The 12682-nt window shown below is 38.8% G+C and overlaps 1 protein-coding gene across 14 annotated transcripts in view; it reads left to right on the top strand.

Moving 5' to 3' along the window:
- The window catches only part of LOC105475562 (suppression of tumorigenicity 7), a 272359-nt gene that overhangs the window by 214141 nt on the left and 45536 nt on the right, over positions 1-12682 (top strand). The window lies entirely within an intron of this gene.

Here is a 12682-nt window from a genome sequence, read left to right as displayed (position 1 = left end):
TTGCCATTCTGGTTACTCAGTCATGAACTTATTCCATTTTGCCTGTTCCTAAGAAATCAGAAAAATAAGCTGGCACATCCTAGATATTTTAAAACTCTAATGTTCATATTGTCATTATCCATGAATTCATGATTTGATTAATTGGACAAAAATTGTCCACATAATTACCTGCCATGACATAGTTACTAAAATATCTGTGGAGCTTCATACTATTCTGCTTCATTTCAGCAACCATCTTCCTAAAGTGTTTGCTTGTAAAATGGATATAGGGAATGATTACTTATTATATAATCATTTTTTGGTTTATGAAATATTTTTTCTTTAGTAAGCATCTTCAGTGCATTTAAAGCATTATTCAGATTACAAAGCATATAGAGCAAACTATACCATTTGGGTCTTTTTTTTTTTAGAGATAGGGTCTTCCTCTCTGTTGCCCCAGATGGAGTAGTATAGTGGTGTGATCATAGTTCACTATAACCTTGAACTCCTGGGCTCCAGCCATCCTCCTGCTTCAGTCTCCCAAGTAACTAGGACTATAGGAGTGTGCCATCATACTTGGCTAATTTTTAGGGTTTATTTTTGTAGGGACTGGTTATCATTATGTTACCCAGGCTGGTCTCAAACTCCTGGCCTCAAGTGAACTTCTCACCTTGGCCTCCCAAAGCACTGGGAGTACAGGTGTGAGCCACCACACCTGGCCATTGGGTCTTATTTTTGACACATTTCTTCGTAAAGAATCTCTGAAATGGGTGAGAGTTGTTATCTCCTATAGTTGAGGGAACTCAGGCATTATGAGATTGTTTTTGTTTTTGTTTCATTTTCTTCAAATTCTTGCTCAAATTTATGGAAACTAACAGCCTTCAGCCAGTGATGGCATCATTTTGCCTGTGCAGACATGAGTACCCTGTGTAACAAGATATTTGCCACCTAGTATGGAACTGATTTTAGAAACAGAGAAAAGTATTTGTGGAGCACCTTAAAGTAAACAAAATAAACACTGTTTGGCTTTCATGTCAGCTCACTTGTATTCTCTATTTATATGCTAAAATCTTACTCATGGTTCAGCTAAACAGTGGTCCAAGCTTAGGGGTCTAAACTGTTGGGCTGCTTTGTAGGCAAAAATCCTCATACGTTGACATTCTTTTAGTACCAAAGGAATTCAGTCCCATGACCATGGGTTCAGGTGGCAGTACTCTTTTCCAAATGCCACTCTGTAGCCATCAGTGCCATAGCAATCCCTAATGCTGACCTGTACTCAATCTGATATATCAAGCCTTAAGAAATAAAACTTTAATTAGTAGAGCCTTTGGGACGGCAAGCCTCTTAAGGCTCCTTTCATGAAGATCTCTGTTCATTACAGAAATCATCAGCCTTGTGTTATAAGACTGATTGTAAAATAAAGAAATGGAACTCCCCATTGTCTCTAACTATCCCATTGCACAGCCTCTGTTCCACAACATCCAAAAGCTGATTTATTAGATTCTGATAATATATGTTCGCATCATTTGTTACAACAGCTCGTCCCACCCTCCACTGAAACTTGGCTCACACTTTGAAAAATTCTTTTGTTGCAAATGGACAAACTCACCATACCAAGGCCCTTGTGTTGAGCTTTGTTTATGTTGTGTACCTGGCAACAGAGATGATGTTCTTGTTCATTATTCATGGAAAAAGAGCCTCATTAGTGGCAGGACACATATTGTTGCTGAGATGCCTCGTTAGGGGTTTTGAGTTCAGCAGTTGTCAATAGAGTACAGATGACCTAACACCGAGTGAATTCTGAAGGGAGTTTTGGTGCTGACTTGGCTCAGGCCTGTATCATTTACAGTAGAAATATAATGAAGTGGCTGCTGAAGTTACTGTTCTTATGGCTTGAGCTGCAGCCACTGAAGATTGTGGAAAAACATGCCTCTTGTTTCTCACCCCATATCATGAAATGGGTTCTTTCAAGTTCATCCTTGCTGCTTTTCCTGGAGACGTCTACTGAACTGCTGGTTCCTTATCTGGCCCTGGGTGAGGAGGTGGGTACTTTAGAGGTCTTGGAGTTCAGACAGCTCTTAGGGCGTCCTGTTCTTCACCCTGGTTCAGATGTCTAATCCATGAGATGCTGGAGACAGCACTTAGAATCCCAGCCCCTTCATCCCTCTCTGTAGAGCCACACCCAAAGCAGCAGGATTATATGTCCTTTTTACTAATTGGAATGCTCTGGTGGGGTAGCCATTTTTTGGATTGTTTTTGGGTACAGCAATCCTTCTTTATTACATTTGCTAGGTGGCTGAATTTTTTAAGTAGTATGCTGGGAACACAATGGGATTAGTTCTGCTTTTCTGACCTTTGCAAAAAGATTTAGAAAAATGGCAAGGCACTGGGGACCAGGGATGAGGGTGGTGAAGAACATATTTTGAGGGAAAGAAGGGAGGCAAAATGTATTCCCCTAGTCTCATTGTTCTTCACCACCTTAAAAAAAAGTTTGGCTTTGAGTTCAGAAATCAGTAACAATCATAAACTCCTGTGTCCCCACAAAGATTGCCAGTTGATTGGACATATCTCATCGTAGTCTGCAGTCTGATTTTGATTTTGCCATTGAGATAACTTCTAATGTTTTATTATTCCAGGTGTTAGTCTAAAATACTGTATTGCTATTCTCAGGCGTTTTCTTACTCTTGTGTGTTCAATTTGTGAATCAACATTATAGGTGGGTAGTTTTATTCCAGGTGGCTGGTCCTGGTTCTATCATGTTCTTCACACAGTGACTAAAATAGCAGCAGCAACAGCTAGCATTTATTGAGTTCCTGTAATGTGTCAGTATCAGACATGATTCAAACCACAAGCATATTGGGTAGATGCTATTGTTAGCCCCATTTTGCGGATATGGTAACTGGTACAAAAAGAAGGTAATTGCTCACAGGAAGAGCCTATAATATCAAAGTAAAGCCATGTAGATGTTATATTATGAGAGAAAAGTGGTCGACTGAGAACAGCTTCATTAAATATGATGTGAATTCCACAAGGAAAGGAAAGCCAGGATAAAAACTGAGGTGGTCTGACTCCAGACCCGTCCTTTTAACCACCACACTTACACTCTTTCTGCTGTTGGCAGTATTTATTTAGATTGTTTTTATGAATTCCATTGTTCTTGTTGTTATTAGCCACAATTTATTGAGAACCTACCATGTGCCAAGCATGTTATTAGCTTGGCATTAGCTTTACCCTCACAATAACCCTGCAAGGAGGCAGTTATTCCATTTTAGCAGATGCAGAAACTGAGGCTTTGTGAGATTAAATAACTTACAAGCCCACATTCTTAGAAAACTGCAGAGCTGGGATTCAAATCCAGATCCAGCTGGCTTTAAATCCCATGTGTTTTCCATAAATGTAAGCCTTCCAAAAGTGATGTGCTGGGCCTCTCTCACTCCTCTTACAAAGGCATGACTTGTGGGCTGAAGCCATGGTGCAGAATTTCAGTGATGCCACATTGTCTTGTAAGGTTCCTTCTAATCATTTTTTAAGAACTGAGTGTATCTATATTTGCTTGTCTTTCTGAAACTGTCTTCAAAATATGACTTCCCATCTTCAATCAACTTGTATCTAATTTTTTTTAATCACAAAAGGGATTTGATGTAAGGTGTTCATTTAATTTGAGATTTATCTTTCTCTTCAGTCATACATTTGCTATAAAGACAGCAATGTTTTCAAGATCCTTAAGTCATGAGAACCTTCTTTTAGAAGCCATTGCAAAAATTGTTACAAGCTTTGGATTGCCTTTCAAAGAAGTTTATAGACCACCTAGGTTGAAAACTTAAGTCCCAAAGATTAGGGTGGGAATGTGGAAAAGAATTCATGTGTTTCTTATTCATTGTCATTTGTGTATTTCAATTTTAGAAGAATCTCATAGAGCAAGTGAACGCAGGTCTGAGCACTATAAGGTACCTTTGGGAGCATCTAGTTCTGCCTGTCTCTAGTTAGTGATCCTTGGGGATACTAGAAGGCAGTCATGGGTGGTGGGGAAGAGGTGGATCAGGTCCCAGCTCTGCCTTTCACCAACTGAGGGAGCTTGAGAAAATTACTTAACAATCAAAGCCTTGGTTCCTTTCTCTGGATATGAGATCAAGGCTTAGAAAGGCTAAGTAACTTGCCCAAGATCACACAGTGGGTAATTTGTTGTGAGGATTAAAGTGGTTTAATCTATGTTAAGTGTTAAGAACAGTGTGGGACACACAGTAAGAGTTCAAATATTATTCGCTATTATAAAGAGCTGAAAGTGTCACTCCTAAACTTCACCACTATTCTTCATTAGTCTTGTTCAAATGGAAAACCATATATAAAATGTCACAATGAGGGAATAAGAGTCCAGTCTTATGCTCCGCAAAAAGACAATGTTATGACTTGTTATTAAAATTAATTATAGATCTAATAGGACATACAGATATTTGATTAGAACTAAAATTCTTAGTTTTATCTAAAGCTTTGGAAAGCCGAAAAAAGAAATGCCAGGGATTTTTACTTCTGATCAAAGGAAAAATTACTTCTTTGGGTTCATAGCAACTTCAGCCTCTCTGAACAGTTTGTCCTAGTAGAAATACAGATCTAAGCACTTTTGGATATTTACTCCGTTAAGTCATTTAGTGATTGCCCTAAATTTGGGGCAGAATCTTCTCTTGTTCTTCCCTTCTTTCTCAAAAGAACTAGGGACAGCTGGTCTTTCTTACAGTCACAAAAGTTATATAAATGCAACCACTATATCAAGATCATTTTTACTGATGCCATCAAGCCCATCCTAAATTAGCATTATTATCTGCCATCTGGTAATTTGCAGAGGGTATACTTTTTAGAACAGGACATGTTTCTAACATTGGAGGAAATACTTTCATCTCAGTAGATTGAAAACAGAAGTTCTAAGGAAAGTCATTAGGGAATCACTCTATGTTGAGACTATTCGGAGAAAAAGCCTTTTTGCTGATACTGTTTTGCAGAGTCAGCAAGTAGTTATAACTAAAAATTTCGTAAACCTTGTTTATTGCCCAGGGCCTTATAACTAGCACAAGTTATTCAGCTATCATCATAGTTCCTTTGAAATGGTTACTGGACACCCTGTCTTTTGGTTAGGCTGTTTTCCATTTATGTTTGAGGAATAAGTAAAAATAGGAAGGATGTGAGATGTCTGGAGGTCCAATGAGTAAAATCTATATTTATCAAACATTTCAAGTGTCAGTCTGTCCATACTTCCAAAACAGTGCTTTTCAGTTAAGTATATAGATGTGAATTTTGATGCCACAGGCACAAACATCTGAAATACCCATCTGAAAATACCCATCACAAAATTAGGCTGCATATTAGAAAGAAGATTTGGTATGCTGTTGGTTTCTAGTGACAGACTATAAACCTAGTCCACCTCCTTTCCCTGGGCTGGCTGTTACGGAAAAGATCATGGATACCAGGCAAGAGCTTAAAGAGAGTCGTTGTGAAAAGACTGGCAAATGAACCACATTGGTGCTTCAAAGAAGAAAATAATTATCAGCACTGATACTAATGGCTGTGACTTCATGCCTGTAAGCACAAGTCACTGAGAAATGGTGGTCTTACATAGCTTTGCACTGGATGCTCTGCAGATTTGGACACCAAGAGGTAGATCTGCCAAGAGGACTAGGCCTTTGAGGTTACTTTAGAACAAATGATAGACTGTTAGGGGATGAACTATATATTGCAGTGAGCAAAAGTTGTGACAATAGATGTCATTTCAGTGAGGACTATATGCATGACAAACTTCTGTCTCTGATGATGGAAGACCTTTGGTGAATGCATACATCTGTAATTCACATAGTTGGCACTTGCACAAACCCTCCAAATTTATGTTGGGTTTGGTAATCCTTATTGCCCAGTTATCATAATTTACCCAGGTAACATCCCTCCCCAGCCAGCCATTACCATCAGGGAAACTGCTGTGTTTGGCTTCAGGGCACCAGCCACAGAAGGGCCCTCTGACACAGACCTTCTGGGGTAATCCAGTCCAAAAGTTGCAAGTAACATCTGGTGTTTGGCTTTGTAGCGTAAGATGCATTTTTCTGGGTGTAGTTGAATGTGTAGTGCTTGTCCTTCCCCCTGCCCCAAATGACTAAGGTCATGTAGAACTTCCTAATTGAATCATTGAACTCCCAGGCGGCACATCTTTTTGAGATTCTTGTATATCAATCCCTTTTATTTCTTCAGTAAAATTTTTCCCTTTAGTTGGAAGGGGACCTCAGATTGGCTTTCTGGAGGTGGGGCAAAAAGACCTTATACTGCCTGGAATCAACAATAACAAAAATTTAAGCACAGAATCCTGTATGTCTATTGTTTTCTTTGTGTCATATCATAAACAAGTAAACTGATTAATCACATAATGGGACAGTAAGAACACATCACAATCCACAAACAGGTTATGAAGAAGAAATGGACTGCTTTTTAAATTTGTTTTCCGTTTTTGTTTGTTTGGTTGGTTCTTGCTTCCAAGAACATCTGTGAAGGCCAAACATGTTGGATTATAGGAGCTTCAAGTGTACCTGGTAGAAATGATATCAATTTGTTGCCTGACCAAGAAAAGGGATTCTTGGTACTTCATAATATTAAAGGATAACAGGGAGTAAATAGGTTAATTTTTTTCAAATTATTTCAGCAAGGATCTATCAAGTCCTTATTATGCTGAAGTACTAACTTTTAGGTGCTTTAGATTCAGAGATAAATATAACCTATTCTCTGTCACCAAGAAGTTTTCAGTCTAGTGGAAAAAACAAAAATACAAAAATAAGGCGAAGTGAGATGAATCAGTGCTCAGTGAGTCTGTTTGAAATAAGCTGTGGGGAGTGCAGAGAAAGAAAGCCTTTGAGAGCAAGCTTGTGCCCCTTTCATCTCAACCCCTTTGTACTAAGGTAGTCATTGGGAACATCTGTGGTCAGTGAGTGACTCGATCTGTAAGATCCTACTACGATATAGTGTTCTCATTTGTGAGATGATTTGGGATTTATATATCTACTTGCTGCCACCTTTGAAAAAAATTTAGATTCATAGATATGAGAACTGACCCTGCATTGAAACTACATCTTGGTTGTTTCGGGAGATGAACAAAAGGATATCAGATCAAAAAGGTTATCATGGAAAACTGTTCTATCCTGTCTAAAGTTTTGCAACATAAGTTTTCCGAGGCCCATCTGATTGACAGTTTTACTCATAATTACAGACATTTCTTCCAAGATTATTGAATTAAAGTTTGACTGTTATGAACCACTTATGACTGTTGAAAATTCAAGAGTCATTCTCCCTAAGATGACCTTTTCTTTCAGCAGCATCATTCCAATAACGGGTCCTTAAGGAGTCAGAAGAGGTGTGGTTTTCCTTGTTTTTTCTACTTTCCTTCAACCTTGTTTCAGTTTTTACTTTATTGTTTTTTTCATCCTGCCCCACAATTTCATTCCACTGCTGTTTCAAATAGACATTGAGATTAGAGGACCAATACAATTTCAAACACTCTGCTGGAACTCTGGAAGCAAAGATAAATGCAGTACACATGTTGAGAAATAACAAGTTTCTGATTCCCTGTTAGAACGTACAACACTCATCAATGTTGGCTTCTGGGAGCTAAATTGGATGTAAATGTTTGCAAGTTGAAGGAAGCTAATATCAAGAGATTTGAGATTTTAGTATATTAATTTAGGATTTTATTCAGCAAACACTGAGCAACCAGCTATATTTCAGACATTGTTTTTTGTTGTGGGTGCAAAGTGATGAAGCAGCCTAGCTTTTACTCCTAAATCACACCATGTACGTAGGACAGGGAAATAAGAGAACAGACAGTTGCTGTAAAGTATAAAGATTGTGATGCACTTTAGCCCAAGATGGGAGGGGCACCGCAGGCAGCAAGGAGGAGCGAGGGGAGCCTTCCCCTTGGGGGTGGTGTCTGAAACGCACAGGAAAGGTGCTTGGGGCAAGGAGAGCATATTGAAAGGTGCAGAGGTGCAACCGGCATGACTTATTTGGAGAATTGTCTGTATCCCTTAGAGCAGAGGGATGAGGAGGGATGCAGTGAAGGGAAGAAGATGACTTGGGTGAGTTAGCCGGGGATGTGGGGTGGTAGAGGGACTGGATTAAAATCCAAGCTTGCATTTTATTTTATGGGCCCTGGAGAGGCCTGGAGGCAGTTTCAGAAAGGGCTTCAGTCCAGGCCAGAGTGAAGTGGGTGGCACAGTACATTCACACCGTGCCCCTTTTGAGTGGAGGTACTTGAGAGATCACAGTGGGAAAGCACTCAGGTGTGGAAGAGTGGAGTGCCACTGCAGCAGGCTGGTGAGGTGACCTCCCACACTACAGTGGAACACATTCTTTCCTGGAGGGAGACATTTGTGAGGTTTTCTGAGCATTGGTGTAAAAGAGTTAGAATTTGGTTTTTCTTTCTTAAGCAACAAGTAGGAATCCTAGTGCAGAAACTTTTGTCTCCTGGGTGGGAAAACTTACTTGAAACTATAACCACTTCATTTCATTTGCTCTCGGGTAATCTCTTTACAGGACATTGAGCCCTATGTAAAACCACCATCACCCACAGACAATCTTTCAAGGGAGCGTAACTAAGGGTGAAGAGCCTGTCAGGACCCATGTCACCCATCAGCGCCCACCTACTTCTGCTGAGTTGTAACAATGACATGAGGAAAAAAAATGCGGAAGAGGGGAACAGGTGGCATGTCCAGCTGTACTTTCTGTAAAGGCTGTGAATTTGAAGATAGGAGAGGACATGATGTGAATGCCTGTATAAATCTCACTTGCTAAAGCAAACCATCTGAAAAATTCCTGCCTTGTTGATACTTCAGTTACTACTAAAATAGACAAAGCATGAGAATAATACCATGGATTTAATTCTTACCAAAAAGGAAGAAGCTTAAGAGAAGGAGATCATATTATCCTGTAGCTCTAGTTTAAAAAAAAAAAAAAAAAGGAATATTAGGCACAGGTGTACCTTGAATCTGAAACAAACAAAAGTAACAAAAAGTGAAAGCCATGCTCTTTGTTGTTGTTGTTTTGAGACGGGGTATAGCTCTGTTGCCCAGGCTGGAGTGCAGTGGCATGATCACAGCTCACTGCAGTCTCAACTTCCCACGCTCAAGTGATCCTCCCACCTCAGCCTCCCAAGTAGCTAGGACTACAGGTGTGAACCACCACACCTGGCCAATTTTTTCTAGAGGTGAGATCTCACTGTGTCGCCTAGGTTGGTCTTGAATTCCTGGGCTCAAGTGATCCTCTTACCTTGGCCTCCCAAAGTGCTGGGATTATAGGTGTGAGCCACCACACCCAGCCTTTTATTTGTTTATTTTAACGCAGAGGAAAGATAAATATGAACCCACAAACAGAATTTCAATTAATATAACTTTGTGCTGAGACTATTTGGCATAGAAGATACAGAGAGTTTTTTTTAAACTGGAAAATGGTTCATGAAGGATGGAAGACTAAAAGTGGAAATTGTAGTTACTCCCAATGGATAAAAGTGTAAGGAAACATAAATGATTAAAGTGTATGAAAAGATCAGAATGACAAATAGCTAAATAAGTATATACAAGTCAGGTATAAACTTGTAAGCAGGTTTTCAGGGTGGCTAAAGACCGGAGGAAGCTAAAGTCTCACACATTACAGGATTTAATGTGTGACTCTGTTGTCCAAACAAAACAGTGAAGAATGACAGGGAAAGTAAAAGCAAGTATCACGCTAACTATGGAATGGTGACAAGGACATGGTCAGTTCTGCCACTCATTTGTTGGGTGGCTCTTAAGAAAATCATTTAACTTTGCTGGGTCCATATTTCTCACCTATAAAAGAAAAAGATTTTGGGAGGTTGATCTTGGCAGTCCTGTACTGTTGTTCAGTTTTTTGTCTGTATCTTGCAGTAGTACTGTTTTGAGCAGAAAATATTGTAGTAATACATTGCTGACGTACAATTATTCATTCCTATTTTATATTTCCCTTTAGTACTTTCTACTTTTTAAAAGAATGTGTCAAATAAGTCAATCCCAACCAAATTGTAGAAATGATTATGTGGCTTTTGACCACAAGAAAAAAGGAGGTAGTTGGGGATCTAACATGGATTTATTAAGACAGTTGTGTCAAATAAACACTGATGAGATAGTGGATGTGAAAATATTGGTAGTCTATACAATAGTATTTAAATGTTTATCTTATTAGTGTAAATGACCCTTTTCCTTCGTGTTTCTGAAATAGGAGAACACCATAAATGTGTTTACATATTTATTTAAACAAAACATTTGGTAATATTTTAAATGCTGTCCTTTCAGGTACCATGGAGCAATATGGATATAATACCTAATTAATAAGTGGTTGCAGACATATCATTGCAGACTGTTGCAAATTGAGGGTGATCTCTAGAATCCTATTCCTAGATTCTGTGGTTGGTATTGCCATGGGCAGTATTTCTAAAAATCAGATCTTGGAAACTACATAGCACAGTTTAAAATCATGTGCTCAGGTTTGTTCTCGATTTGTGATATTGGCATATTTCTTAACCATTCTATGCTTCATTTACCCCACCTATAAAGCAGGGATAACAGTCCTACCTCATAGGACTGCTCTGAGAATTAAATAGGATAATATATATAACTGATTAACACCAGTGCCTGGCAGTTAGCCTTTGGTAAGTGTTAGCAGTCATTTTGATGATGATAATGATCATATGTGGAAGAAGATTTGGAGGAAGCACAACTGTGTGTGGTAGCTTGAATCAGAAAAATGACTAATAGGCTGGAATGATGGGCTGAGGCTGAAATTATTAAAATTTAATGGCTCAGATTTAATTTTAAGATTTGAAATGTAATGGAGTCAGATGTGAAATCCTGCCTATAGGTTTTTTGTTGTTGTTGTTGTTGTTGTTGTTGTTGTTGTTGTTGTTGTTGTTTTAATGTTCATGGCTTACATAAAAGGGAGAAAAGACCTGACTTTGGCTGAAGTCTGTTTGAATAGAATTGCGGGGGCAAGGGTGGGGATGTTGTTGACCACGCAATCAAAGAACAGACAAAGAGTTCCAGCTGCTCAACACCAGGGCGTTCTAGCTGGTATTCAGAGACGTGGAGCGGCGCAGCTCCTCAGATGGCACGTTTCCCCGAGCTCTCTACTGCTCAGTTTGGGGGATTTAGAGGATTGTTTTCATTTCTAATTCTCATATTTTGAAATCACCTGTGGCCAGGTAACAAAAATAGATGAGAAGTTCTGAAGAATATGTCAGGTGAGGAACTGGAGGTATTTATCCTAGAGAAAATTGCTATAGAAGAGATATTTTAACCATCTTAATGCTTGAAAGATTGACAAACAATGATCAGATTCTGTTTTCTTATGGAAGGTGTAAGTGATTTTTAGATAAAGATTTGTAGAGAGAATGGAGTGGGGCAGAATGATAAAAGGCAAGTAAAATGTTATGGAGGTCAGATTGGTATCTTCAGGTGACCACAAGATTTCAGGTTTTATTTTGTTTTGTTTTGTTTTAATTTTTATTGGCTGGGTGCAGTGGCTCAGGCCTGTAATCCCAGCATTTTGGGAGGCCAAGGTGTGCGGATCACTTGAGGTCAGGAGTTCGAGACCAGCTTGGCCAACATGGTGAAACCCTGTCTCTACTAAAAATACAAAAATTAGTCAGGCGTGGTCATGTGCACCTATAGTTCCAGCTACTTGGGAGGCTGAGGCACAAGAATTGCTTGAACCCGGGAAGTGGAGGTTGTAGTGAGGGAGATTGTGCTACTGCACTCCAGCCTGGGTGACAGAGTGAGACTCTGTCTCAAAAAAAAAAAAAAAAAAAATATATATATATATATATATATATGTATATAATTGAGGCATAAATTACATATAATTACATGTACAACTCTTAAGTACAGAGGGATGATTTTTCACTTATATATATACCCATATGACTGTTACCCAGAATGAAACGGAACTTTCTGAAATCTCAGAAGGTTGCCTCATACTCCCTTCCAGCCAATAACTGCCCTCCAGCCCAGCAGTAACCACTTGCCTTACTTTTATCACAATATATTAGTTTTGCAAACTTCACACAATCACTTTGGAACACTGTCTAACAGTTTCCAGTAAAGTTAAACAGACATCTATCTTCAGATCCAGCAATCCTATTTTTAGTTACATATCCCTGAGAAATGAGTTTTGTTAAGCTTACACAAAAATGATCACAGCAGCTTTTTTCATAACAGTCTGAAGTGGGAAAACAATTCAAATGTCCTTCAGCAAGAGAATAGATAAACATGTGGTGTATCCACACAATGAAATATTACTTAGCAATGAAAAAGAATGAATGACTGATCCATGTTTTGAGATTCAACATGGATGAATCTCAAAAACAGCATGCTAAGTGAAAGGAACCAGACAAAAATGAGTACAAAAATGAGTCTGATTCCATTTGTGTGAAGTTCAGGATTACAACTTTTAATGAAAGACTTTCATGACAATTTGATTTTGCATGCCTGAGATGTTTGGGGAAATTTCTTCTCCTTTCAGAAAAACATTTCTACAAAACATAAGATGGCAAAGAGGTGGAAGAAAAATTAATACTGGCAGTTCAGCTTTGCCTAAGTGAGAAACATTTACTTAGCATTCCTTGTTTCTGCAGTGAGTAATGGAATTATGTGATACCTCATTATTTCCTTTC

Source organism: Macaca nemestrina, chromosome 4 (assembly GCF_043159975.1).
Source record: "Macaca nemestrina isolate mMacNem1 chromosome 4, mMacNem.hap1, whole genome shotgun sequence".
NCBI lineage: Eukaryota > Metazoa > Chordata > Mammalia > Primates > Cercopithecidae > Macaca > Macaca nemestrina.
Note: the sequence above shows the minus strand (reverse complement) of the source record. Positions and strands in the feature narration are given on the sequence as shown.